Raw genomic sequence first — 7,108 nt, forward strand, 5'->3', positions numbered from 1 at the left:
TGTGTGTGTGTGTGTGTGTGTGTGTGTGTGTGTGTATACACTTGGTTTTTTGTTGATAAATAAACATATATTCCATTTTCCAGGCGGCAATATGTATTGTTTCATATTAGTATTTTTTAACATTCAAAGAGGGTGAAATTTGGCATCAGAATATCTAAGTTCAAGTCCTATGTAAACCACTTATAAAGTTAACTATTGAAAACTCACTTGGTCCCAGTTTTGTCATCTCCAAAACTAAAGATAGTAGAAAAAGCTGCCTCAGAGCTATTGTAAGGAACAAATTAGAAAGTCAATCCAAAAGCACTTTGTAGGTGATAAGTCAAAACCCCTATGATTAGCTGTGTTCATTGTGACAGGCCATGCTCAGTAAAGAACTTTGTTAAGGAAGTTATTGATAAGGCTATGGGCTTTTCTACTTGTCAATGCTTTATCTGAGGCAAGTTAAAAAAAAAAAAATCTCCATCATTATCTAAATAATTGATTTTAGTAGTAAAAGTGATTTAGAAGAAAGCATCTAGTATTAGAAGGGTACTAAATACATGTACTCACTTAATCACTGGTTGAGTTTCAAGGATGTTAGGTCAAAAATCTGGGGGACATTCTCAATTGTTGTGAAGTCAGGTCATCACCAGATGTACTTAGAGTGCCTCCTTTTTACATGATGTATTGAAATTCAGGAAAAATAATTGGCTTGATTTTCCAGGTCAAACTAATTATATTCATACATAGTATTAGCTTTCTCATAGCTGAATATAATCTTTATTTTTTATGTCACTTATTTATGAATAAATCCTTAAAGCCCACAGGTCCAATTAAGTTTCTGCTAAAGGAATCTTCGAAGTAGTTTGTGACCACAGGGAGCACTTTGCCATCTCACCAAACAACTGTGAGTGCAGAGCACAGGCCAGGCATCATAAGTGCTCTTTTCTAGTTCAATCTCTTCCAAGTGGACATACCACTTAGCTAGTGTCTGAGTCCTCATCTACAAAATGAGGAATTTGTTTCAACTAGCATTTACTGAGCACCCACTACAGTCAAGGAATTGTGGAAGGGGACAGATGATGGTTCCAGGATGTATTTGATGGTAGAACACATCTTAAAACCAGTGTTGTGCTTTTGGAATCTTGAAGATGATTTCCTCTACTCTCAACCCATTTTCTGCATGTTTTTTCTCCTTCTATTCTTTCCTTTGTTTACGACAGGATATGTTACACACATATATATACAAGGCCCCACTTCAGAGTATCTACAATGGCATTTCCTGGGCCTAGAAATTTGTTTCCACAGATAGTTCTGCCACTTGAGCACTTGATACATTCCAACTTCAGTTCAACTGTCACCTCCTCAGAGGTTGACTTACCTAGCTATGCTATCTGAAGTAACAGCCCTCTTTATCCTTTAATCATTTATTTAGCTTATTTCTCTTCATAATTCTTCTATCCAACATAAAGATAACTGTGAAGGTCATCAAAATCAAGGAATGTCTGAGAAACTGTCACAACCGAGGTGCCTAAAGAGATATGTAATGTGGTATTTTGGACGGTATCTTGAAGCATTAGGTAAAAACTAAGCAACTCTGAATAAATTATGAATTTGGTAAATAAATTTATATTACTAATAGATGTTAAAAATAGAGAAAATGGTGTGAGGAAGCTCTCTGTACTATCCTTATAATTATTTTATAAATCTAAAACTAGAATAAAAAGTTCATTTTAAAAACGTTTGTGTGTGGTTTCCCAGGTGTCACTAGTGGTAAAGAACACGCCTGTCAATACAGGAGTCATGAGACATGGATTTGATCCCTGGGTCGGGAAGATTCCCTGGAAGAGGGCGTGGCAAACCACTCCAGTATTCTTGCTTGAGAATTTCATGGACAGAGGAGGCTGGTTGGCTACAGTCCATAGGGTTGGACTGTAAAGAGTCAAACATGATTGAAGAGACTTGGCATGCATGCACGGACTATTTATATTCCACCTCCCTAGAAACTCTTAGGACAATGCCTGGCACACAATGGACATTTATAAATATTTGTCTAATTATTCAATCAATCATTTGTGTCATTTGTACTTCATGCAAATCCTGTGTTGAGTTCTAAGATCTTAAATAACATTTGCTAGGTTATATAAAGAACAAGAGTTAGGATTAAAACATAGTGCAATCCAATTCCAGAGTTTGTGTGTTTAATCAGTTCTTAGGACTAAAAACGGAAATCAGAGTACTGAATTTGTATTGTAGGTGCAATAAGGAATTATAGAAGGTTTTGAGCAGAGATAATAGAAAAGTGGATCTTTAACATGAAGAATGGACTAAGGGCAGAGTCAGTGATGACCAGGCCAATCTGAAGTTTATGACAGTGATGAAAAGAAATTAGATCTAAACTAGACTGCTTTAGGGATTAAAAAAAAAGAGAGAGAGGCATATAGAAGATATTTTGATGTAGGACCATCAAGTGATTCATCAATGTAGGACTTACAAGTAATTCAGGGTACTGAGCAAGAAGAAAAAATTGAAGGTTAGATTGAAGTTATGGATCTGAAGGACTAGAAGAATGTTAATATCATCAATTAGAATGAGGAGTGGGCTTCCCTCGTAGCTCAGCTGGTAAAGAATCTATCTGCAATACACGAGACCCCAGTTTAATTCCTGGGTGGGGAAGGTCACCTTGAAAAGGGATAGGCTACTCACTCCAGTATTCTTGGGCTTCCCTGGCAGCTCAGCTGATAAAGAATCCACTTGTAATGCAAGAGACTTGGGTTTGATCCCCAGGTTGGGAAGATCCTCTGGAGGAGGGCATGGCAACCCACTCCAGCGTTCTTGCCTAGAGAATCCCCATGGACAAAGGAGCCTAGTGGGCTACAGTCCACGGAGTCACACAGAGTCAGACACGACTGAACGACTAACCACAGCACAGAACAGAGAATAGTAATTTCTCTCTGACCTTCCTGTATATTCACGTTTCATTTGGTTATCATAAGCAGTAAATAAATTAAAAATATAGAAAATAGGATATTTTTGAACAGTTGAAAATATTAAGTAAAATACAAAATACTATCACAGGGATTTTTTATTTATAAGATTTCTAGGTGAAAAAGCAAAAGAATATATTGCTTAGTATATGCTTTGCTTTATCTGATAGAGCATTATAAAAGGCTTTAATTTTTCCATGTCTTAGTTATAAAACTTTGGTAATTAAAAAAATAAAAATCCCTATAGATAGCATATTGAGACCTTTGCTCTTCACAGCAGTGTTGGAGTTACTAAACAATAATTATTACTGTTACTTAATATCTACCTGAGACTAACATACTTACAACCTACAGAACAAATGCAAGATGTTGCCCTGGAGCAAGATAATTTTTTTATAATCAATAGTCTATCATTAGCATAATGTTTATTTTATGCATCTGCAGACATTTTATCACTTGAATTGTGGTTTATAAATATTAACCTATTGATCTTTGAGCTCTTCTTTCCACCATAATTTCTGATAAACATCATCACTTCTTTATTTGTATGTAAAGGACAAAACAGTAAAACTTATCTCTAGGTATTTGATGACTAGATATGGTTAGAGAGGATTCAGAATCCAAGGATGTCTAATTATATAAATTCCTTAAGCTTTCTTAAAGCCTTATATTCCAGCTTATCCATAAAATCCAAGCTGATAATATGCTGTTTTAAATAAAAATGTAGAATGAGTACAATAACATATATACTTTACCTAGCATTATGACTTGTGAATTACATATGCTTTGTAAATTATCAAATGATAGGCTGAAAATGTACTTGGCTTGTTTCAGAAACATTTATTGCCATTTATTTTCTTTTACATTTACTTTTTCAAGATTTAGCAGCAATTTACTAAGCAAGATTTCCTGAATTCTTTCTTGGAAATGTGTCTTTTCTTTCTTTTGCGAATTTATTACTCTAGATAGCAGTCTGATTTCTATAAGGTAGCAAAAAAATCAATTCTTTGAATGACCAAAATAATATATTCTTAAAAATAATTTTAAAAATCCATTTAGAAGAATCCAAGAAATCCACTATCTTTAAAAAAAAAAATTTTTTTTTATTCAGTTTGTGTGGATTTCCTGATAAAACACTTTATTTGGTCCATTATTTCTCTAATTTATTTTGCTAAAGTAAACCTGACACAAGATTGAAGTCTGAGACTAGCATTTGAGTTATATTTAATGAAAATTTAGAGCACAAAAGCACTTCAATTATTCGTATTTCCTAATTTATACTGAAAATGGGGGTACATATGTGTGTTCCTTTGATAGGGCTCAAATTAGCAGCGAGCTTTTGAAAACTGGTCCTTAGTAGCTTCAACAAATGTCTTTTAACCAGCTTATCTGGAGCAAAACAGAGACTTTTAAATCAAACTTCTATTTCATCTATTTCTTTCTTTATTACAGAAATGAAAAAAGTAATTTTGTATGGAAACTTAAATGCTTATCAAAATTGGGAAGTAATAAGTACAACAATAAAACCATTTGTTAAAAACTCCATATATTATTATATTATTATGACTTAAGTGATACATTTGTCTTTTCATAGGAAATTACATGGATTTCTAAAACTGTGAACCCAGATATGCCAGGTCTGTGCAAGGCAAAGGACCACAAATTATGTCTAGCTGAACTTACTGAAATTTCTTTATACAAAGGGACTTTAGAACCGGGAACCACAGCCACCATTTCAGCACTTGCAACATAGAAAAGACTCAGTAACAGGTTTGACAAATCCACATTCAGTTCCATGTGGTCATTTATCCTCCCTATGTCTTTGAAAGTAAAATACTGTGAATGCAGCATTTGAGGTTTTGGTGACAAATTACTTTTCTCAATGGAATCAAAGGCTGTGGCCATCTGCAATGAGATAGATGAGCCACAGCTGGCTTTCATAATAATCAATCCTGATTACAGCAGGACTGTGGCACTTCTGGATTGATTCTGAGGACCTGCTGTGACAAACAATACTGACCAATTCAGTCACATTGACAACAAGTTATTTCAATACAAACACTACCTCATGTCATCAGAGGGAAAGGAGGAGTGGAAACCATCCAATACTCTTGGTCAATAGTGGAAACATGAAAATCCAAAATCGGAGACCTAAATGATTAATAGATGATATGCCAAAACTGAGAGTACATCTATGTTATATCAGTTAAATAGGGGATCATAGTTTACCAGGGACTTTTACCATTTCTGCCTCAAACTCCATGTGCATCCTAAAGGAAATGGCTTACCTACCAACAATTCCTACTGTATGAACAGTAAACTCCTGGATTCCATATTTTCTCTTTTATCTCCTAGACATAGCTGAGTCAATTGTGGGTGGAAACCAATGGAAAGGCAGACATTTCATAAGAATGGTGGTGACTTTGTGGCCTAAGCCAATCAAATTCCTCTGTTTGGATTTTGTAATGAAGCATCTAAGACACTGAATTAGTTAGATGTGGAGAATTAAACTTAAAGTTATATAATACAGTGTCAGACTTTATTTTTTTGGGCTCCAAAATCACTGCAGATACTGATTGCAGCCATGAAATTAAAAGACGCTTACTCCTTGGAAGGAAAGTTATGACCAACCTTGATAGTATATTAAAAAGCAGAGACATTACTTTGCCAACCAAGGTCTGTCTACTCAAGGCAATGGTTTTTCCTGTGGTCATGTATGGATGTGAGAGTTGGACTGTGAAGAAAGCTGATCGCCGAAGAATCGATGCTTTTGAACTGTGGTGTTGGAGAAGACTCTTGAGAGTCCCTTATACTGCAAGGAGATCCAACCAGTCCATTCTAAAGGAGATCAATCCTGGATGTTCATTGGAGGGACTGATGCTAAAACTGAAACTGCAATACTTTGGCCACCTCATGCGACGAGTTGACTCACTGGAAAAGACTCTGATGCTGGGAAAGGTTGGGGGCGGGAGGAGAAGGGGACGACGGAGAATGAGATGGCTGGATGGCATCACCGACTCTGTGGACATGAGTTTGAGTGAACTCCGGGAGTTGGTGATGGACAGGGAGGCCTGGCGTGCTGTAATTCATGGGGTCGCGGAGAGTCAGACAGGACTGAGCGACTGAACTGAACTGAACTGAAGGCTGTATAAATTGTTATAGCCAAAATTAGTGGCAGAAAACGAAAAATAGTTATGGTTAACAAATGTTGAATATTTACATCAGAACCTCTGCTAAATGTTTATCATCCACTGTCTTTTAAAAAAATTATTGAAGTATAGTTGCTTTACAATGTTGTGTTAGTTTCTACTATACAACAAAGTAACTCAGCCATACTTACATGTATATCCCCTCTTTTTTGAATTTACATCCCTTTTAGGTCACCACAGAGGACCGAGGTAGGGTTCCCTAACCACTATTTTCAACTTCACATCAGTATTAAATCTGTTCGCAGATGCTGTTATCATTTTTGTATGACTGATAAAAAATTTGAAATTTGAAGTGACTAAATTCCTTGTAGCCCTATGTGTAAAATGAAGAAAAAAGCAAAGCTTAATTCTGTTGAATACTTCTGGGAATCTACAGGGAGTGGAGAGGTGGAGAAAGAAAGAGAGAAAGAGAAAGCAGATATAAGCAGAAATGACCTCACTCTGTAGTCCGGGGATAGTGGTCTTCTTTCCTTATAGCTTCTGAGCTGCAGTTCCCAAGCTTGTCGTTGGGTTCTCATGAACGTATGCTGTGTCTCTAGATGGATTTGCAGTATACAATACTTTGGTTAGAACTATCGAGAGAAGTAGCATAAATGTCGCAACAGAAACGTAATACTACGTAGAAATGTCTTCATTTCTTTAGATATTCATCTCAATGTTTGATAATCACTTTGCTATCAGAAATTTGTTTCTTTGACTATACAATATCTTTTAATTTCAATTAAATGTGAAGTTTTGATTTTTTTCAGCAATTTTCTACCTTTCAATTTACAAGGAACACCCAAGATCAAGTAGGAAAAGCTTTATTTACCTAGTATTAATAATCTATATGATATGTGATTATACACATGTTTTTTCTTCCCTCTAGAATTACTTTCATATTGTGAGATTTTAAATTTTGCTCCAAATGAGCAGGTCTCTGATGACTTCAGT

At 35.6% G+C, this 7,108-nt stretch overlaps 1 long non-coding RNA gene across 1 annotated transcript in view; it reads right to left on the reverse strand.

Moving 5' to 3' along the window:
- Positions 1 to 6,697, reverse strand: part of LOC148778054 (uncharacterized) — a 49,767-nt gene extending 43,070 nt beyond the window's left edge. The window contains exon 1 of the long non-coding RNA XR_016037117.1: positions 6,611 to 6,697. This is a non-coding gene — a long non-coding RNA (uncharacterized LOC148778054). The remainder of the gene's footprint in view (positions 1 to 6,610) is intronic.
- Between the last annotated feature and the right edge of the window lie 411 nt (positions 6,698 to 7,108).

This window comes from Moschus berezovskii, chromosome 4, assembly GCF_049115385.1.
Source record: "Moschus berezovskii isolate FMDL1 chromosome 4, NW_MosBer_1.0, whole genome shotgun sequence".
Taxonomy (NCBI): Eukaryota; Metazoa; Chordata; class Mammalia; order Artiodactyla; family Moschidae; genus Moschus; species Moschus berezovskii.